The sequence below is a fragment of the Triturus cristatus genome, chromosome 5_2, assembly GCF_964204655.1.
Source record: "Triturus cristatus chromosome 5_2, aTriCri1.1, whole genome shotgun sequence".
Classification (NCBI taxonomy): Eukaryota; Metazoa; Chordata; class Amphibia; order Caudata; family Salamandridae; genus Triturus; species Triturus cristatus.
In genome coordinates, this window is record NC_140588.1 from 874,622,706 (window position 1) to 874,645,926 (window position 23,221).

At 44.1% G+C, this 23,221-nt stretch overlaps 1 protein-coding gene across 1 annotated transcript in view; it reads left to right on the forward strand.

The window, feature by feature from the left end:
- Positions 1-23,221, forward strand: part of TMEM185A (transmembrane protein 185A) — a 117,081-nt gene that overhangs the window by 358 nt on the left and 93,502 nt on the right. The window lies entirely within an intron of this gene.

Consider the following 23,221-nt stretch of genomic DNA (forward strand, 5'->3'; position numbering starts at 1 on the left):
TTAACACCGAAATCTGAAGCAGCACCTCGGGGCTGAGGTCTTTAAGGACCCCGCGATCGGCCCTTTCCAAAGGGCGCAACTAATGCATCACAGCAAAGAGTAGAGGGACCCTGTCTTTTCTCACGGGCTCGGTGTTTGTTTTCGGAGCAACGGGCATCGCCTACTCTTGTCCTGTAGAAATCTCCTGCCTACTTTTATTTATTTTTAGAAAGAAGAATTTGCTTACTACTTTCGAGTTGAACTATGCTTCTTATGAGTTGACGCATTTGGGCAATGGTGGTGTAGGTCCACCCGCTGAACCATACATGCCAACATTTTATGACAGGGAAGTGGGATATTTTGAAATAGAAATAGGGAGAATGTAATTTTCCCCATTCACTTTGATTGAAGAAGATGCAATTTCAGGCGGAAGACAGTTAAAAGAAATGCCTTTTTTGCTGGGAAAATCGGGAATCTCCCGCCGGAATCGGGTCGCTGGCATGTTTGGCTGAACATAACCTATTGCTAAGGCTGATGTGAAGTCCTTGTCTTTCCGTTGACTTGGGGTATCGTTGTCCCACTAGAAAAGGCCCCCATCGCAGGGTCATGGGAAGGCGATGTGCATATAATAAACAATGTTTATTAGAGGAATATCAGTGTTCTGGAATAAAAGTTCTCTACCTGTGATGAATCCACTGCAGTTCTCAAGATACATTTTTCAGAATCAAGACTTGTTCCAAAATCTTTCTAAATGTACTGTAAGTCACGCTGACGGCAAATATACATATTAAACAACGCAGCAGGGCCAGTCCTAGGATATGTGTGGCCCCGGGCAGAATAGGAACATGTGAGAACCCTAAGCAGAGACGACGCCGGGTCAGATCGGGCCGGCTAAGGACCCTATAAAAAAAAATATATAATTAGCATTAATCCCCCTCGCCCCCACACCCACGAGTCATGCTGGCTGCTACTGGGTTTTGTCAATGGTTGTTAGCTGCTTGAGCTAAATGTAGGGTGACCAGACCAGTAAAAAACCCGGACGGGCACAGACATATAATAGGACTAAATGTCCTATTAGGTCTCAAGGAGATATATATATAAAAAACTCTCCTGCTGTGCTGCTTCGCCTCATTTAAGCAGCACAGCAGGATTTAATGAGGTGTGAATCGGGGCTGCAGAGGCCATAGGGCAAGGCCCACCAGCAGCCGGATTATATATATATACTGGTGGGCCTTGCCTTGCCCTATGGCCTCTGCAGCCCCGATTCACACCTCATTAAATCCTGCTGTGCTGCTTAAATGAGGCGAAGCAGGAGAGTTTAAAGAATTGAACTCTGTCCCCGTTTCTAAGAGAGCCGGTCGAAATGTGAGCCTGCACAACACTGTGATTAACGTGCAGGTTCAACCGACTCTCCCTTAAAAACCGGGACATAACCCAGGCACTACCCAAAAACCTGGACATTTGTACAATTTGGAGAAAAGTGTCGGGACACCGGGACACTTCTCCAAAAACAGGGACCGTCCGTGGAAATCGGGGACGTCTGGTCACCCTAGCTAAATGAGTAACAACAATACATTATTTTACTTTCACCTTGTTGTTTTGACCAATAAGTAGCTCCTTCACACACATTTGCATAGAAAACTGGAATTCAGGACCATTTCTCTTTGTGCTCTGCAGAGAGGCCATATTTTGCAAGATCATGTAACCTGAACAAAGCTAAACCAAAGGGGATGATGGACGGAGTGTTGAACAATGCAAGCACTCACCCCCAGTCAACTGATCTGGGTTTAATCCATCATCATTCTTTAGCTCACTCCGCCACCCCAGTTCAGATATGGCCGTATGCAAATCAGTCTGACCCTGTGCCGCATGGGAACAGTCCAGCCCAAACTGCCAAGCCATGTCTTCCCTGGACCGGAAACAAGCATCCTGGGACCGGTTTCGGGGTTTCACCCCGCTTCAGCCAGGATAGATTGACTCCAGTGGCATAGTGAGCACGGGACCCACGTCTGGGCATACCCTTCCCACATAGGGTGAACAGCAAAACACATAAGATGATGGACGGAATGTTGACAGAATACTGACCAATGTGGTACAGGTATTAGTGTGTAAACATATCAAGTTTTTATTGGACATTGGGAAAGGAAATCCTTTATTATGGGCTTACATGATACTGTGTTGACATTTTTTATTAGCATTTCAGAATCATTAAACAAAGCTTACATGATACTGAATAAAAAAAGAAAACTGCAATTCTACATTAGCATGGGGCTAACAGTAGAAAAAATGTTGTTTAATATAATACCTTGGTTTCAAATTGTTAAATATCTATCTTTTTCTGAAACTTATTGTAAACCACATGTACTTATGTAGTGTGATTTAATATTAAAGTTTTATAAAATTATGAACTTATGGGAGGCCAAGGGGCATAACAGCTATAGCTGCTGACTTTGAGACATGGATAACCAGGTTTGAATCCTTCGGCTCAGCATCTTTTGATTCTGGGTAAATTACAATCTCCTTATGACATAACATAGATTTTCACTATGCAAAAAAAAGATGCATTTAACACTGTTCAATTTAATTTTAGTTAAATATTATCAGCGAGGCAGGGATGTGGAATTTCTATAGTCCAATGCCTAGGACATATTGTTTGGGGTCAAGGGCAACAAGTTTTCACGTGTATTTTGTCCTTGGGACAAGTAGGCCTAACCCACTACAGCTCAATAAACGTCAGTGTTTCCTTTGGTGGACCATATAATATGCACTATTCTTCACATTCCTCCAAACCACACACGCAACTTCATACAAAGAAGCGCAAAGAGAAAAATGCTGTCTTTTGCAAATATAGTGTGCCACAACGCAGATGTACTAATATAATTATACAAATAGGTTTATTAAAAGCATTAAATACTTTTTGTCAATTCATTACAATAAAAGCCAATAACAGAGGGAATCCGATTTCATACATTTAATTTAACTACAGATTAGTGTCCTGCAGGTACTACATATACAGGAAACAGAGCGTAATGAAAGAGAGAAAATAGAAAAAAGAGTGTGTTAACAAGACGATACACTTTGTCATCAATAAAACCTATCAGTGACTGGGTTACGTTAAGGCTGGAACACGAATATTTCATCAATGGTGCCAGCCAACATCACAGATTTGGAGTCAATGGTGTCGATGCATTTCAGTGGTATCGTCCTGGTTTAAACCATCTTTAACAAGACTGTAGTATTATCTCTCATAGTGCATATGTAAAACCAACCAGTAGTATACAGCTTCTGGGCTGTATTTCTAAAATACCTCCAGGTATATCTCCTGGGGAATACACTGATTTTCAGTAACATGGTTTACTCCAATTGAGATAAGACCATTAAATGATTCAGTCTCTTGAACTGTCCTTCAATTTAAGACTGAGAATGTAAGTTATACACTCAGTAGATATACATTTTCAAAGTTTAAAAAAAAAAAGGATTTTTCACTGTAATTTGCAAATATTGCCCTTCATCAATTGGGCCTCAATCGTCAAATGCCGGCGCTGCTGTGCGTGCGGCCTGCTGTAATCGTCTCAAAAGGGGATTCCAACCTTGGACCTATTACTTACCACTACCTTCAGACCCAGTATGTAGATCAGCGGAAATGTGGGAGCATAAGGGAATTGCTAGTATTCAAACCCTTCTATGCTATGAGCCCAGGCATAATCCAAGAGGCTATATCGGAGCTCTTATATAATAAGGCTCCTGCAATAACTTGTTGCCGCATTACATGGCACAAAAGGAACAAGTGGATTTTGTTGCATGACAAGTAGATTTATGAAGCAACCTGTCCCATGGACAAGTATATATTTTATTAAATTCCACACCCCTGAGCCAGGTATAAACAAGTGTGGTGCACATTCACAAGGGCTGCTCCCGAACAACTTCTGCATTGCTAGCTGATAGTTATGCGACACAGCATGTCGGATTCCTTAGAAGGCATGTGATGACTTGTAAAACTGAACTCCACTGCTCTAGCAAAGCTTATCAGCAAATGATTGTAGTTTACTGTCTGAATGGTCTAGATTTTACACTGATAGGCTGCCACCCTTAGCTCTTAAGACATTTACATTTCACAGTGTTGAAGCTTCAGACGCAAGGGTGTCCGCCAGTGTCGCAAACACTGCTGTGATTTGAGAACATTTGTGCCTCATTGATACTTCGTTTACACACAGTGATGGCTTTATTCGTTAAATAAGTATTATAGCAATGGCACTATTAGCAAATAATTGGGTAGCAACCTCTCAGGGCGGCTGGAATTACACGAGCAATACTGTAAAATGTTTTACTCAACTTAGTTGAAAAGCAACATTGTTTGTTACGTAGCAGTGTTTTTACTAACTTTAAAGCAATACAAAATAAATAAGCACTCTAATATGTAGAACATTGTTTAACCGAATACTGTTTTGTGACTGATGGGTTTGTTACATAGCAGTGTTTCTTTCTGTATCATGAGCAAATGTCGTAAAAGAAAGCTCAGAGGTCCGCTAGAATAACATTAAACAGCAAGGTACACCATCTGGTAAATGGAAGTTAAAAGCAAGGGCAGAGATAAACAAACCCTATTGCAGTTTAAAATAAACGTATCCTTGATGTATGTATTGTTAGCAATCTAAATATTACGTGGTGACTCAAAAATGGCTCCCACATAGGAACACAAAATAAGAATTGGCAAAGCAAATTGTTCTCAGAGTGTAGCAGAAGAAAAGTACACAACGGAGACAGCTCAAATACACACGCACTCTCATGGAGTGCTGAACACAAAAGAAACAAGCATTTGCAATGAAATAGGTCTCTCATTTGCAAGAGTTTACGCTATTGGCATTGTAAATGACTATGCCTTTTATCTGTTTTGATAATTAACACAATGTGATCTTTGGGATTTGGCGGGCTGGAAAAGCAGGCAAGGAGGCCGTATATAGTGTGCAATAGTCTACTTTATTGAGTCCAAGGTACGGTGTGCAACAGGATAGAATGCGGGCCTTCTGTAGGAGGGGGTGGAAGCGATGTGGGATCCCGTCGGTTCCGGTCGTCGTCACCGAAGGTCTTCTGCTGTCCCAGTCGCCGACGTTGGTCCCAGGAAGGGGGAAGGACGGACACCTCGGAGGGCAATGAGACAAAAACACAGAGGGAGCCGTTAGACCTGCGGACAGTCTAGGTCGCTGCCGTAACCTTCACCGGGGAGTGATAAAGAGGAGGGGGTGTGAGGAGAAGGGACAAGGAGAAAGAAGGACAAGTCGAGGAAAGATGGGTGTTCGGAAAGGGGGTTGAGTGGGATACTATGTATAAAGCGTGAGGTGCTGTACAATGGATACTGAGAGATCCTACTAGTGTGCAGGGGTGCTAACAGGAGAGAGACTATATACATCTATGTACAAAGAACCCAAGGTACACACGGGTGCTTTAGAGTGCTATACTGGAAGAAAACTGGTACTCACGGGCTCCGCCGTAACTCTCATCCGAGTTACGGCCGCTCTTCAGCCTCCTCCGGGGGACTCCACCAGTCTTCCGACCACTCTTCTGGTTCGCCGCTCTCGTCCTCTCCTTTCGTCGTATCTCCTGCCGGACTCTCCTTCCACGATCCTTCGACGACCTCTGCTTCCTGTCTTCCGGCTTTTCTGTCCCCGGCGGGGAACGGGTAGGCGGGACTTCCGGGAATCAGGGGTTGTCCTTCCGGTGGGTCGCTGTTCGGGATTGGCTCCTGTAAGAGAAAGAGGGGCGGGGTTCCTGGGGTCACCGAGGCTGTGGATGAAAGCTTGGATGGACTGTCCGAACAGGGAGGATTGAGCGGAAAGGATTCCCTGGACAGGGTAAGGAAGGGGGGCCCGATCCGAGGTAGGGGGTCTCCGTTACACACAAATAAAATGCATTGTCATTTACATGGACTCTTGTAAAGGCGAGACCTATCTCATTTCAAAGAGGCAGCCGCCTTTGTCCTGGGCTGCTTGGAAAGCGAAAGTGCGCATGACACGTTGAAAGTTGCAGGAAAGCAGGTCATGTCTGAAATAGGGGAAACTCGTTAAACAAAATAGTGCTTATAAACTAAATTAGACATACTGTGTAACATAAGTAAAAGAGCCAGTCCTCATGGGAGGTTACAAATGAAGACAAGGCGGTACTAAGGAGAGACTAACAAGCCTATTAAGGAATCAGAAGCCAGAATTTACAAAGGACAATGACACAAGCCAATGAAAAATATGAGTAGGGAGTGGGCGGAGCTTCAAGTCAGTACTCGAAAACCACATGCTTCGCAAAGCAGCACATGAGCTGCCCAGGCTCGACCTAAAAAGTAGTTCTGGAAAAGTAAACTGTGGAAGCAGCACAGGCAACATATATTAAAATAGATGTAAAGAAGCAAAGCTCCATGGCAGGGGCAAACACAAGATTGACAAACTGGGACACAAATTAGAAGCAGGTAGATAATGGTGACAAGGAAAATCAACAACAAATAGTAAGCAATGGTTGAGCTCTAAGCTCCTGCATGCATGCTTCTTGATGACCCAAAGTGTTTCTTGCAATACCAGCGCATGCTCTGTGAAGTAGGCTTCAACCTTAAAATGAGTTCCAGAAATTTGACCTGGTTACATCTTTATATTGTCCAGCCGCTGCCATGGAGTATCTTTATGTCTTGTTTGAGATCATCTTTGACTCAGGCCTGTGCTGTAGTCAAGCCCAGTCTTCAACTAAGATTTTGACCGGGGAAGTTTCAAAGTTGTCTCTTACGCATAGATTTCTTTTTTTTTTATTTCTTTGTTTTTTTTTTTAAACGTTCTGCCTACATTTTGCAAGGTAACGGTCCCTTAGACTTGTAGTTGCATCAGAGATTGCTTCAATCCTTTTTTGGCAATTGGTAGGGAAATAGTTGTTGCTAATTCCCCTGCATAAAGGAAAATGCACCAAAAAATTAGATAATCAGAAGCTCTTCTTGCAAGCTGCACGCACACTTACTGTCTCTTTCGTGCTTTCTCCTCAGCGTGATAGGGTCAGTTGGGATGCTGCCACTTCTAGCAAGGGCCAAGAGAGGGAGTATTTGAACTCTGTTGTAAACTCCTAGCCAAATTTAGAGCCTGCAAAATTTAAACTATGTTAATAAAAACTTAAAAATTCACTGAAATAACCTCTACAGTTTTAAAACCAAAAATATTGCAATTCACCATTAATATGTAACTGCTGTAAGTGTAACCTGTGCCAATATGGATTTAATATGTCATCATTGATGTAATATGTCGAGTTATAAGCCGTGCATCTTAGCAGTGCAAGTTAATCTTATGTCTGTTATGTATAACTTGTGAATTTCAGTGTTTTTACATAATTTAAAATATAGTGTTTATGGTTTATTTCTTATGTTTTTTTTTAGCATAAGTTGAAATCTGTCTAACATACTTGCGTATAAGCCTAGTTTAACCTTTCTTCTTTTCAGTGAACTTATGTTTTTTTTTTATTTAAATGTTTTTAAAACGTTGGGTAACATTTTATTATGATGCATCGATAGCACAAGTCATTCGCCCATGAACTCCCACCCTGCATTCTTCTTTTCCCTTTTTTTTATTTTCTCAGTCATATAGGAGCCCAGACATCTTTGTTGGCTCCTGGCTGTTTCAGGGTGGAGGGGAAGAGGGGGTGGGGGAGTTCCATGGGACCAGCCAAATAGTATTAATTTTTGTCTTTTTTTCCAGCAAGAGTACATCGAGAACAATTAATGCCATTTTTGAACCTTTATTTCTATAAAAACAACTGAATAGGTTTACACAGAATCACAAAAAGCATGCTTTCTGGATAAATATCTAGCTTTCTGCCAATTCTGTTCAGCTGTTTTTAGGTCGAGCCTAGTGTTGCAGCGCATGCGCTGCTCTCTCTGCGAGGCATGCTGTAGTAGGGTTAGATGTAGAATTGTTGTGGAAGCCCCGCCCATTTTTTTTCATTGGCTGGTGTCATTGTCCATGGTAATTGCTGGCTTCAGATTGATAATGAGGCTTCTTAGTCCCTCCTTGTTACCGCCCTGTCTCCCTTTGTGTCTTCCTTTGTGACCACCCATCAGGACTGGATCTTTTACTTGCAGCGTTACATGTTCATAAGTCGGTCAGCACAATTTTTTTTTTTCAGCCGGCTTTGGCACAGACTGTCACAGCTTTACAGGCAGAGCCTGGCCTCTTAGTCGTGCATCGCGTCTACTGAAGCAGCCACCTCCTCTGGAAGACGGGTAGGCAGTCGTGGAGACCAAAGTCGGCAGCTCTCTTTATTGAGCCACACCCCTATCTTGTGTTATTCGCGTTGCAAGGGAGGGCGCATGTTTGATGCACCCTCCCCCCGCCCACCAATTTTGTTTTCTGCTCATCAGAGCCTTCTGAGGGCATCTGTTCTGTGCCGTGCACCCCCTCCTCCCTCGCTTGTTTTGATCGATCCTGCAACCGTCCTACATCCAACATGCCTTTTACAAAAATGCACAAGAGTCCCACGAGGCTGGGGTTCTGCGGTTCGTGGCGAGGCAAGAGTCCCACGAGGCTATAAATAGATTACATTTGTTACATTTATTTAATAATGCAGCATATTTTTATAGTGCCTACGCTGAGGCTCGATCCCGGGTCCCCAGGACCAATGTCGACTGCTCTGTTAATTGAGCTGCATCCCTTACTCAAGTTACTATTGTTGCAGTGAAGGGCGCATGCTCCATGCACCCCCCCCCCTCCTCTTTGTTTTTCAGCTCATATGAGCCACGAGGATTTATGAGACCCGTCAGACAGCGGTGCTTCACTCTGACAGCCACTGCTGGGCACCAAATGGGCTTTCGATGCAGCAGACATGAGATCTTTAATCCATTACTGGACAGAAAGCATACATGCCGGACTGCTGAGGAAAATATTAATCTAGAAACGGAAGCATATAATTTGGCAAGAAAGAACAGGCGCGTCTAATGGATGCTTCTCGCCTCTGTCTTTACGGAAAAACAACAGGAGTCCGGAATGCAATGGAAGGCGTCACAGGCAGGGCCCACAGCACGGGTCTGGGGGGGCCGGGGATGGCTGTTGCATGGGTTCACAGGAAGAGTCTGGGGCAGCAAAGGCTGCTTTCACCTGAGTGCGGGGGATGAAATGAAATGAAAAATTATATTTATATAGCGCGTAACTACCCGGAGGCCTCGTCGCGCTTCAGCAGATTAGTATAACGAGCTCCAAGGTACATTAGCACGCTTTTGCAAACAAATAAGTTTTTAGGGCTTTCCTGAATGCCAGCCTATTGTTAATCTGTCTAATACTCAAAGGAAGGGAATTCCATAGTTTGGCGGCAGTGTGTGAGAAGGAGCGGCCGCCCCAACGAGCTTTGATAACCTTTGTTGTAGTTGCTAGGTGCAGTGAGCCGGAGCGGAGGGCTCTGGGGGGGACGTAAGGCACTACAAAGGGGAACAAGATGGCAGGGCCTGCTCGATGGAAAGATTTGTGCACAATGCACATGGCCTTAAACTGAGCTCTGGCAGTCATTGGAAGCCAATGAAGCTCCTTTAGGGCTTTCTTGGCTGATTGCCAACGGGGAATATTAAACAATAGCCGGGCGGCACAGTTTTGGGTGACTTGGAGCCTTTTGGTCACCGCTGCAGGGGCACCTAAATATAAGGCGTTCCCGTAGTCCAGGCGAGAGAGAATCAGGGCCTGAACCATGACTCTCCTCGCCTGGAAAGGGAGCAGAGGAAGAACCTTGCGGAGCATTTTCATTAACCCAGCACAAGTTGAGGCAGTTTTGGTAGCTTGGACCGAGAAGTCGAGCGCCCTGTCAAGCCAAATTCCAAGGCTCTTTATCTGGGGCTTAGGGAGGGGAGGAGTGCCAAGGCATGTAGGCCAAGGTGTTCGGTGAGGAGTTACCTAATAACATGATCTCCGTCTTCTCCCCATTAAGTTTAAGACAAGAGGAGTGCATCCACTCAGCAACAGCCTCTAGACACGAGCCCAAGGTGTTAGACGACCCCTCCAAGTGGTCCAAAGAGACCACCAGTTGGGTGTCGTCTGCGTAGGTGACAATACGCACACCGAAGGGCTGGACTATATTTGCTAGAGGTTGCATATAAACATTAAAAAGAGTGGGGCTCAGGGACGAGCCCTGCGGGACCCCACAACTAAGTGGTTGCTTGGGCGAAATCATCTCACCCTCGAACACCTGAAAGGAACGCTCGTCCAGGAAGGAGGTCAGCCATTCCAGGGGCGCGCCCGACACACCCATGCCTTTCAAACGATGTAATAGGATGGCATGGTTAACAGTGTCGAACGCGGCGCTGAGGTCGAGTAGTATGATGGCTGCTTTTCCTCCCTGGTCCAGCACCGCTCTGGTCTCTTCTGTTACTGCTATAAGGGCAGTTTCGGTTCCATGCTGAGGGCGGAAGCCCGTCTGAGAGGCACATAGTAGGCTATTGGATTCTAAATAGTCCACTAAGATGTTATTAATGTGTCTCTCAAGGAGTTTGCTCATCCAAGGAAGTAGGGAGATAGGGCGAAAGTTGGCCAAGTTGTTCTGATCTAAGGTGGGTTTTTTCAGAAGTGCCCTAACCATCGCACACTTCCATTGAGCTGGGACAGAGTTCGAAGCAATGGAAACATTGAGGACATCCAAGATGACAGGACGGATGACGTCGATGACTTTAATAAGAGTCTGAGGAGGTGCTGGGTCGTTGGGGGAACCCGAGGTGACTTTGAGGATTATTCCATCCAATGAGGAGGAATCTAAAAAAGGGAATTTATCCAACAGGCAAGGAGTCATCGTGTCAGGATCCATTGTGGTGGTGGGCTCCAAGTCACCCCCACCTGTGGAGAAAGAGGAGTAAATAGTTAAAATCTTGTGAGAGAAGAAGATCGCTAAGTTATTGCAACAAGTTTTTGCGCCGTCAAGTGACTGGCGCTCAGGAGGAGGGGGGGGGGTAATTAAAGATTTAGCAATTTTAGGGGAGTTGGCAGCTGAATGAATTTTTGATTCATAAAACTGAGCTTGGGCAGATTTAATTTCATTTTTATAGAGCTTTATAGCAGCTCGATACTCCACTTTTTTAGGTTGAGAATATTCTTGTCTCCAGGCTCTCTCTAGTTTGCGACTAAGTTGTTTCCTAGTCCTAAGAGCAGGCGAATACCAGGGAGCGACTTTGGGTCTATTTATTAGATGCAAAGATTCCTTTGGAAGGACTAGATCGAGGGTGCTGGAGATCCAATTGTCAAAATTGACAGTGGCTGTGTCGGGGTTAGTCACCTCCGGGGCTGGCTGATCAATGAGAGCCAGTTTCCATTTAGCGAGTGGAAGTGAAGCCCATTTTCTTCCCCAACGCTTATTGTGGGTGTGTGGGACAGGAGAGCTGCCAGTAGACCAAGAAAAAGGTACCAGAAAGTGATCGGTCCAGAGTAATGGTATGGGTGTCTCAGCGGTTAGGCTCTCTAGATTGCTGTAAATGTGATCTAGGAAATGGCCCCTAATATGCGTTGGTTGAAAGCCTTTCTGGAGCAGGTCCTTGGCCTGAAGATTAGATCGAAGGCTATTGGCCCCTGAGTCAAGTGGGACATCCAAGTGCAAATTCAGGTCTCCTAGCAAAGTAAAATTTGCCGAAGAAAGCACTAAGTTGGCGACTGTGTCCGTTATATTGGTGATAAAATTGCTAAGGGAGCCAGGTGGTCGATAGACTAACATGCCAGAAAAAGTGTTTGAGGGGGAAAATTCAAGAGTAAAGTGTAAAGTCTCACAAGCTGGCGTAGAGGATGGGGTGACACGACATCTAAAATTGTCCCTGTAAATAATGGCTAGTCCACCACCTCTACCTGTCTTACGGTCCAGTCGTTTACAGGTATAGCCTTGGGGGGGTGGCCCATGCAATTGTAGGATCGATATCTAGCTGAAGCCAAGTCTCCGTTAGAAGATCTTAAACCCGATGCCCTTTTTCTATCAACATGGCTAATTCAATATGGTGTTTTGGCAGGGATCGGCAATTAAGGAGAAACATCTTCCATTTATACATGAGGGGATGTTTTCCTGAGTTTGGAGGTGAAGCACTCCAGTCACAGGTTTGACAACGGGCCTTCCAGTTTATAGGCAGGACCGAGTGTAGACAAGCAGCTTTAGGGGTAGAACGAAATGCGTGCAGCAATGGAGCACTGTAAGTAACACGGTTACCTACCATATCAGCGGAACTGGGGACGGGAACTGGAGCTGGAAGCGTCCAGTCGCGGACTGGCGCAGACTGGCTTCTCTTTGGCGCCTCTTCGGCGCTCCCGCTGCGCGTGCCGCTGCGCGTGCCGCTGCGCGGTGCAACAGTGAATTAAATAGATTAGGCTCAGAGGAGACTGGAGCGTCAACCCCCTAAGATGGCCGCCCCGTAATGGCACCACCAGGAAGTGAACGCACTCTGTACTCCCTCCACAACAATCAGCCTAACGCTGCGGTGGACCGGGGAGTCAGAGTAAAATTCAATTTAAAAATGACAACAATAGCAGCAACAAGGTATCAAGCATAAAATCGGTTTTAGATAAAACACAAATAGCAAGGCACACACGATGTTGTTGGCTAAAGCGCTAGTGCAGGAGTGATTCAAATCAAGGTTTCTCGAGCGCGTAGGTGCTGGGAGCCTAAATAGTCAAGGCTCAGAGGAGACTGGAGCTTCAACCCCCTAAGATGGCCGCCCCGTAATGGCACCACCAGGAAGTGAACGCACTCTGTACTCCCTCCACAACAATCAGCCTAACGCTGCGGTGGACCGGGGAGTCAGAGTAAAATTCAATTTAAAAATGACAACAATAGCAGCAACAAGGTATCAAGCATAAAATCGGTTTTAGATAAAACCCAAATAGCAAGGCACACACGATTTTGTTGGCTAAAGCGCTAGTGCAGGAGTGATTCAAATCAAGGTTTGAAACACATTTGCTGGAAGTGACCCCCCAGAGGTGAAAACTCTTCTTCTTTTTCATTACAACCGAGGGGTCTCCAGCCACCTGCCCTTGAATAAATCTTTCTCACCCTGCCCTGCTCATTGTTGTGTGTGTCAGTTGTATGTAGCGCCAACTCGCCCCGAAGCCATTGAATCGGTTTACCCGATTACATTACACAAGGGCACATTCATTTTCAGTCATGGTGGAAATAAGTAATGTGCCCACAATCACAGGCTGCGGTGCCGACACCGAGACTCTGATCTGACACTCCAAAGTCTCCCGCTCTGGCCATAATATGACACCCTCCCTCACAACACGTTATACTGCCCTCTCACCTCCACACTATGTGCCGATCTGCATCCGCCCGTGCCTTCGTATCCCTCTCTGCCCCATACCCTAAGAGGATGTGCTTCACTAGTCCCCACCACACTCTCCATCACCCTCCACAGGTGAGATCTTCACTTCACGCCTGCAACCTCCACTCTTTGCCCTTAACATGCCTTCTCCACCCTACACATACACTCCCTGTCCTCCACCCTACACATCTACTCCCCGCCATCCAACACACACACCCACTCTCTGCTCCTGGCATTTTTTGTTAAAGCTTTATATTTTTTTATTGTTTGTTTTATGAACCCAATGTTAAAGCTGCTGTAATGCAATCGCAAAAGTTATATGTCCGCATTATTGTCATTTATTTTGCTAACGTTGCTCTTGTTTCTTGTTTGTTGCATGTGCTCAACGTGTTTTTTGCAGCGTCTCCTTGTTTATTAAAGCTGCTGTAGTGTCATGTGGGTTTATATGCTGCTTAAAGTTGCTAACTGACAGGAAGGTTGCGCATTTCTTTGTGTAATTTTGTTTTGTGTACAGAACGGATTGTGTTTGTATATTGTTTATGTATCTAGATTTACATTTTATATTGTAATAATGTGCTTACTTTTTAAACACTGATGTCGCGTTTGTGTGTTTCTAATTTTGCTTGCTTTTTGAAAACTTGAAACATTTATCTGCTTTGTAGGTATGTTTATATGCTGTTAAATGTGTTTCATTGGAAAGGTTGCGTGGCATTGGAAAGGTTGAGTGGCTTTCTAATTAATTAATTGGCACAATCAGTCCGAAACCTAAAACAAGCATTTGCAATGCAATTGGTCTCGCATATGTTGGAGTTGGAGCTATTTGTATTTTAAGTGGCTATGGTTTTTATTTATGTTTTTTTGTTTGCAGTGGAGTTATTTAAAAAGTGCACACTATACCATATTATAAGATTTTAAAGCAACGGTACAGTAAAGCTATAGCTAGGTTTACGTAAAGGGGTGTGAATGGATGAATAAAAATCCAAGAAAAAGGATCTTAAAATTTAGGATGGAATGTATAGCAGGTGACAGTGACTACCTATTATTTAATAAAAATATATATTAAAAAAAACACACAGTGGCTGAAGGCTCTTTTATATGATTTTGGGGCAAAATAAAAATAATAATTGCAAAGTGACTTTATTTGACTGAAGCTTCCCTGCTCTTCAGCGGTTCTCTGTCGCGCACGCACACCTGTGCCATGGATATCACGCTCACACAAACGCACACCTTCCTGCATTGCATAGGTTAATAAATAAGCTGAATGTTTTTGTTTGTTTTAATTATGGGCACAACTGAGCATAGATAAGAAGCAACCGGGAATGATTGGGCAAATGTGGCCTCTGGCTGTTTCCGCCTTCCTGATATGGCAGTTATTGTATTTGTATATAATAGCACTAACATCACTGCGGGGTTTCAGGGTGCTGTACATAGATACGTGGGGGAAAAAACACCAGGCAGAACGTGGCCATGAGTTGACTTGAGACTAAGCAAATATGTTCACTAATACATCGTCTTATATGAAGAAACGGTTTTCATTACAGTGATATATATGTGTGTTAACCAGTGGGTGATTAAGTGTTGTGGCTGATTAATTACAAAAAATGTATCAACATTGGGAGGCTGATAAACCGAGCAGACTTGCACGAATTTTTGCCTGTGACCATTAAGTCTAACACACATCCCTGCAGTCGGTAGACGCATTAGTTCGCTGAGCCATCAAACCCACGGGAGATAGAAGGAAGCAAACAGGAGTAGTGGATTGAGCAGAAGGGAGAGAGTGGTTGCAGATGGCTGTGTAGAGCAAGAATAAACAAAGGACGAGAGGCACACAAATGCTGCGCACTATTACAACTTTTGCACTCAGAATATTGTTAAATGCCTCCTTGGTGACCCTCGCTTTGGCAGGCGCTGGTGTGCTTGGTATTTCCTAACTGTCCGCGCTGCTGTCCCCTCCTCCCTCACTTTATTTTTGGGCTCTGGCGACATACCAAGTGTCAAAGGGTTGCACCATGGCAACCCCGTAAACCCTGGAAATGGTTGTGCTGAGGCATTAGAAAACATTGATATTTGTTGTGCTCCTTAAGAAATAACATTGCGTCTCCGGAACATTACAGCCGGTGGTCCCTTCCTCGCAGTCAGCCAGCCAGGATCCCTGCCACCACATGTCGCATTTTAATATGTGCTCATAAAAGTGTTTTCATGATCCAATTGTGTGTAACAACAGGGCAATGGCCGGCCAAGGTTTCTTCCCCTCCTTTTGTTGCGTGGTGTTGTTAAAGTGAAAGCGCCGTGAAGATGTAAGAACTCGCATACCGGAGAATGAAGCGCCGCAACAAGCTTCTAAAAGTCTTTCAATGCCAAGTAAGCATGTTACTTATTTCAGTGCTGCATTGTCAATAAGCACAGCCATCAACTATTCCTAGCATCCATTGCCACGGTGGAAAAAACAAACCCCTGCCTCTAAAACATTGCAATGCGTGCACACAAGCTTCCCTGCTCTTTAGGTGTTTTCTGTTGCGCACGCACACATGTTCCATAACATATCACGCGCACACAAAAACACACCTCTCTACATTGCTACCTCTAAAACATTGCAGAAGCGACCAGAAACGACCGGGCAGATGTGATCTATCTGTTTCCCCCTACCTGTTATGCAGTTATTGTATTTGTATATACTATAGCGCTAACGTCATTGCGGGGTTAAAGGGCGCTGAAACAATGCCTGGTGTTAAAGTGAAAGTGCCGTGAAGATGTAAGAAGTCACATACCGAGCCAGAGTGATTTATGACTGCAGGGAGAGCGGCGGCAACAGGAGAGTCTCCAGTTACCGACACAGGCTACAGCGTGAAACACAGATGGCACACTGCACTTCAATTAAAAGAAGTGCAAACAGAGCGAACTAAAACAGTAGTTAGGCGCCGCTGAATCGGGACTACACGGAAGTTACCAAATGACAAACAGCCAACAGAAAGAGAGAACAACAACAAGACCACAAGTAAGCCAATAGGAAGCGGAAAAACAGATTACATGAAGTTTAAGCCAACATACAGATTACTTTAGGTCTCGCTGAGACAGCACATACACTGCCAAGGCGAGACCTAAAAAACACATTGTGCCGTAAATAAATAAATAAATGCAAAGCCACACAACCTTTCCAATTCAAATGAAACTTATTTAACACCGTATAAACGTACCTAAAAATAAAGGCGGATAAATCATTAAATGTTTAAAAATAGAAAAACAATTAAAAATGCACAAACGCAATGTTGACGTTTAAAAAGCAAATGCTTTCTTTTTAGCTTCACTCTTGCCTGTGACAGTAAAGTTGTGCTCCCATACACAAACATCATATCAGTGATATGTATGCCATATTGCACAATGTGAAATACACACAAGTAAAGCTCATGTCCATCTCACATGTACGGTAACCATTCTTAATGAGCATATCACAACTCCATGAACCGGGCCAAAAAAGTGTGCCTACTTGTTAATTAACCTGTTCAACCACTTGTCCACCCACCCAATTCAACAGTCAGTTCACCAATCTATTGATATGTGTCTGGCTATCCATCCATTAATCATTTAATTCATCCTTGCATACATACGTTTATTTATGTCGCCACCATTTACTGATTTCATCCGTTTTGCCAGCCAGCCAACTTACTACTCTGCAGAGCAATCAGTGGACTTGAAGGCCACAAAGTGTAATATTTGTTTTTGTTAACAGCCAGTGGGTATTCTGTAATATATAGTTTCATGTCCGCTATACCAACGGTTTAAGTAATATACATATTTGTGTCTTTTTCCGTGTTTTAAACTTAACATCCAAAATGTGCAAAGCCCTGCAAAAATGTTGCAGTACAAGCAAACAACGGAAAGCTTGGGACGTAGCGTCGTGCCTCTGTGTGAAGCTGAGCATCCATACGTTTCAGCCACATCACTCACTGTCTCTGAGAAAAGAACATTCACAGATGCTGGTCACAACAAAGATACAAATCTTTAAGACTTTGTAAATTCTCTCTTCGTTCAAGAATAGTTGTCTCCTAGCTTAACAGATTTACAGACTTTTTAACACTTTCACACCACTCCAGACTTCTTGGTGTTGTTCTGTGGTCTGTTTCAATCCTAAAACACAGAGCCACAAATAAATATATTATATACAAGGCTACACAACCTTTCCAATGCCAATGAAACACATTTTACAACTTATAAACATACCTAAAAAAAATTAAAAAGTCTACCTTTTATCCTGCTAGAAAGCAGAGAATCTTTTAATGTTTTCAAAAAGAAAACAATTAGAAACATAAATGTGACGTTGCCATTTACAAAGCAAATGCTTTATTTGGAAATAAAAGAAATTAAAATCCCTTTATTTTGCAGCGCGTCAGAATACTATTTTTCTCGCCCATGACTTATTTTTAGCTTCACTCTTGCATGCTTTTAACAGAAAAAAAGGGACTTATTTGTTATGAAGTTTTGTTACCTGCTTCACTAGGCTTTGAAGTCACCAAGGGAATTAACCGTGCTGCCCTCAGTGCAATACCTGGGTTAAACACAGTTCAGTGAACCCCTTGTAAAAGACAGGCACGCTTAATGGGCCTCATGCCCTTAGTGGGACTATGGATCACAGAAAGTGACTTTATTCCCACAAAACTGTCATTTACCTACCAGCAGAGAATCCCCTTTACACGGCAGGGAATACAGTAGTACTTGGAGCTTACAGGTATATCAAAGACCGCCTAAGTCTGATTTCCCTACAAGGCAAAAAATTAAATTGGATTTTTACAAACATCCTATTTAGGTCTCGCCTGCGTTGCAGCGCATGCGGTGCTCGCTGGCGAGAAATTTTGTGAGAGAGGGATTTCAGAAAAGGGGTTAAATCCCCGCCCCTCATTTCCAATGGCTGGCGTCACCGTTTATGCTAAACGGTGGCCTGCCATTGAAAATTAGTGTTTTTTGTGGACTCCCTTTTGCCTTCGATCCGACTAGGTCGCCTGCTTTGCTGCTGTCGCAAAGCGCTTTCTTATCTTTATGGGGCCATGTGTTTCTAATTAGAAACACATGGCCCCATGAAGAGAAGAGATCGATGCTTGTTAATTTACCTTCGCTGCTGTTTTTAGACTGTGTTTTGAGGCTTCCTCCACTGTCCATCTAGGGATGATTCAGAGTCCAATTTCTCGGCTACGCTTCCTGCTCCTACTCGCATGTGAGTTTTTTGAGGCAGGATGCGCATATTGGACTGCAAGCAATTTTGAGTAATGAACTATACGAGGTGAGCGCGTTTTCTTCCATTTTTTACTCTTGACGAATATCTCACTGCACAGTGTTCTTGTTAGTAAATTTAGTTTATTTCATTGGATGAGTTGGTTCCTAGTTTATCCATAGGTCCTGAACTTGAGGCACCTTTGGATTTAAATATCGCTCTTTATTTTGACGATTTGTGGATATATATTGGCATGAGATTTGACGGCTTTATCTGAAGGTGAGGATATTTGGAAGATATTATAAATCTCTTTATTGAATAAAAATAAGGACACATTTGTATATGGCAACATATAGTTATATATCACTCTTGGTTATCCTCTTCTAGGAAGCACATAGCAATTTATGCAAACGAATCTAAAATAATCATGGATGTTGAATAACACACTATTTCAGGAATAACGAGGTGAGCAATACTTCTAGTAAAATAAACGTGGTGATTGAATCGACAAGTGAGTGATGTCACCTTGCCTCCTGTATCTAGCGGTTACTAACTGTGAATATTCTCATTATAAATTGATAGGAATTTTATGAACCAAGAATACATAAGGTAGGAGTCAATAATTAGTGGTTTAAGCATGCAATATGTGTACTGCCCTTCTGTTCTGGGTGCGTTTAATACATGATATCCAGTTTAGAGTTTCGGGTCTTGGTCAAGTAGGACACTGGGTTTTTACGAATATTGGTTGACACAGATTTCTAATAATGAAAGAATATTTAAATTGGAATTATTTGGAGAGAACATGTTGTAGTAAAACAGTAACAGTATTTTTTCTGTGTAATGCATTTTGTTTTTGCTGTCATCTACTATTGATTTATGCAATTGTAATTTTATGTACATTAGAGGGATATTTGGATTTATTGTAATTTCATTACTTCCAGCCCTGAGGAAGTCGCTTGGGTTAATCCCTATCGCGACGAAACGCGTTGGGAGTGGAAGATCTCTTTACAAGAATAAAGAAGAAGAACAGTTCTAATCAATGTCATTTGTCTACTGAATTTGTATACATACATTTAATTAGTTTGCGTGTGCATCAACAGCTGGTTTTTGCGCATAGGTGTAGCGCCCAGAGGCATTCTTTGGCTTTCACTTACCGTAATAAAAACCACCTCTCGGGTTGGTTTTGCCTGTTGATCTTCCTGTCTAGTCTTAACTAACTTCGCTTTTGAGAAGCCAGGCTACCTATCCAAGCCGAGGCACTGGTAGCTGTTCCAGTCGGCGACCAGTGTTTACGTTCTGCTGTCAAGGTGACATAAGGCAGCAGCGCTGTTTCAAGAGCCGCTCCCAGACTTTAAAGGGGAAACGGTCGCGCCTTTAAATACACAAACTGGCGCCCTTTTAATTTATTCAAAAATTTGCCAAGTGCACGCTCGCTTCTGTTTACGATTCCTTCCTGCATAACTGCACATGCAATACAAAGGTTTGACACACAAGTGCTTCGTATAATAATGCACTTAATGCGGCATATCGTGTTAGTGGGTTTAAATTGCATTACACAATGGCATATTTGAATAGTGGAAGGCGCGCTCCCCCCTGGGCCCATGGCCTGCACATCCTTCTTGTGCGGGCATTGAGTATGTGCTCTGAGGGGTGAAGCAGAGACAGTGGCTGTGTCCCCTCCCCATGCTCCTAGTCCCCCCAGAAGCTGGTGTCTTCCGCTGTAGCGAGGGGGTCGGGTCGCAGATGGCACCAGTCGCTCTCTAAAGGAGTTCGGATGCACTGAAATGTCTGGGAAGAGGAGGCGGACTCTTGGTTTCTATGGAGGAGGAGTGGAGGGCAGCCCCTGGTTAAGCAGTAGTGCAGCCCTGCTTCCTCACCCCTCCCCCCCCCCCACCCCCCCCCCCCCACCACTGTCCCCAGGCCTGCTCTGGGAGTCAGGGGCACCTCGCTGCTGATAATGGCACACATTGTCCTCCAGCAGTCCGCTTAAAACTCGCTCAGCAGAACCCGTCTCTCGGCGCATTGTCCCCGAGCGGTGGCGCCTTGCGCCGGCCTTGAGCACTACCCGGAAACATTCTGTGGGGTGGATAGTCTCCGTGCCCCCAATATGTACCCTTCAATAATGTTTAGCTGACTTTTGGGCCGCGTTTACATTGGGTGGCCCAAATTGACACCAGCCACGGGGTTTCCACAGCAACCTCTGCTCTGCACTTCCCGTTGTCGATTTTACCGTGCCCACTGACATTTATGCGCCCAGGTTTCACATCACTGCACAGACTGAATCTCTTGTGCACAGATTTCACACTTAATGACCGCTCAGCAGAATCGACGACGTCTTTCTTGAATCGGGGACAGAACAGCAACTATAACGTGCCCCAACACCTTAAAGGACAGGGACACTTATCAAAAATGGTGCAAAAACAACTAAAATAACATTTTTGACACTTGATGCTGTGGGTTTTAAAAATGAACAAACATATATGCTGAGAACTCACTTTTTAAAAATCAGTTATGTTCATTCTTATTACGCTTTGTGCACATATTTTTGGCTGTTTCTTTTAAGTTTGTATTTACTACAAATGTTAGTGTTCATCCTCTGCACGAAATTTGTTCTGAAAGGTTTAGCCCTCTGACCAAAAGGGTCTGGTTTAGGCTGGGGAGAAGAAAAGGTGGTGATTGTTGATCTCCAGAGTAAACAGCCCATCCTTTTACAAGGCGCCGATAACATCGACCCCCCCACTGCTGCTGGGTGGGCTCAAATTTCCGCAGCAGCAGACTCCAAATAAACCAACCCGGGAATACCTTGCACTTCAATGCACTAAAAGCACACAGTGGCTTCTAGTGCAATAAGGAGTTAGGCCATAAAAAGTTGGACTTTAGCAGGGCTGTATTGCTGGACATGAGCAAATAATAGCGTATGTTGGAGGGAACAGTTCTTAGACGTGGGCCACGTGCTCACTGTGCTGCCATCGGAACCAGACCAGGCCCAAACCGGTTCTGGGTAACTTGTGTTCCAGGTCAGAGAAATGTGGCAGTTTGGGATGTACTCTTCCTATTAGAGCAGGCTTGAGGATGATTTTCCTATGGCTGGGTCTAATCTGAAGTAGCATAGTGGGCAAAAACAAAGATGGATTGGAAGGCAACCCAAAGTGAATGCCAGTGGTAGAACTTTTACTATCATTCGCCCCTTCACTTTTTGTGTTTCATATAATGCCTTAAGAGGTCATGGGTACGCCCAGATGCGGATCCCTGCTCACTATTCTGCTTTCGACAGATGAGGCCCAATGAAATGGAAAAATAGAAGTGCAGGTACTCTGTAACAGAGTACCTGCTTGTTTCTGAGAAGGGCCGGCACTCTCCAATTAAAAGTAATACCTTTCTCTTGTGAAGTGCTGGTACTCTCCCTCTCAAAATAAAAAAAAAAGTGCTGCTACTCAGTACTGGATATTACCGGCCAATTTAAAGCACTGCCAATAAGGCCAAAACCAGTTTTGGTTGCTAGTGGTCTGGTTAAGAGAAGCCCTAGTTTGGCAGTTCGGCTTGGACCATTCTTATTGGATCGAGGCAGATTTGCTTATGTCTGGGTCTAACCCGAGGTGTCATAGTGGGCAAAAAATAATGGGTTTGAATACTACCCCAAACGATTGCCAGGGAGTCAGTTTATTCAGAAGCATCCCCCATCACACACATCACTTTTAGTATGTTTAGGGGCAAAGCTCTTTCACATACTTAAGTGACTGGGAAAATAATATATTGAGAGTAAAAGGCAATCGGCGCCCCCACCCCAAAAAAAAATGGTTTTACTAGAACTTCAGTACTCTAAAAGCTAGCTACAATGACTTGAACAGGTTCATACACTCCTTACAATTGTATAAATCCCATCCGAGAAACAACAGCATTTTTTATGATACGCCTTAAAATGATTTCACGCTAAAAGGCCAGGGAACCCTCGTTATGGTTGTAAAGCGATGTTTGCGGGGTTTTGGAATTCGCACGTTCCAGGGGCGGGGCTAAGCCCCCTCCGCGCCCCATCCCCTCCGCGTACCTGACGTCAGCACAGTAGCGGCCCATCTCCTTCCTGACTGACACGCTAATGAGACACCCGCAGGCATCCTTTCACCGCACGCACCACCTCCACTACTTTTTAAAATGATTGCTAAACTGACAGGAAACAGCACAAATCACGCGGCCACGACCAGTGTCCTCCAATCCGCTCTCCCCTGCCCCACAGCGCACCCGCATGAGCCCCCAAAGCTGCAGGCCGCTGCGTCTTTTTCCCCATTTAAAGAAAATCTTGCCGTTCATAAGTGTTAACACTTCAATCTGTCAGATGCTTCAAGTCGACTTCCTCAGGAGCAGAAGATTTCTTCTCCAATTCCCTTTATCAGTGCTCTCGACCAATGTACCCAAAATCTACATATCTCAACCTTAAGCACTAATCAAAGGGGAAAGGGGAATTGGGATAAAGAGAGACTCTTCCCGTCAAATGCTTCTGGAATTCATCTTCCTACACCGCTCTCTGGCGTGTCTGAGGGAACACCTGTAACAGATTAGCACAACGATTATTAGTGACATACAATCTCCTACTAATCTCTCAACCTTTTTTTCCAGTTTCCTTTACCTGTTTGAACTCAAGAGGATAGCTACGCTCTGTTAAACCTTTCTTTTGATGTTGTAGGTTAAACACTGTTTAATTTGGAGTCTTTTATCTGATGTAAATCCTCATTAAAGTATGTTTGTAAAACACTTAACATTTT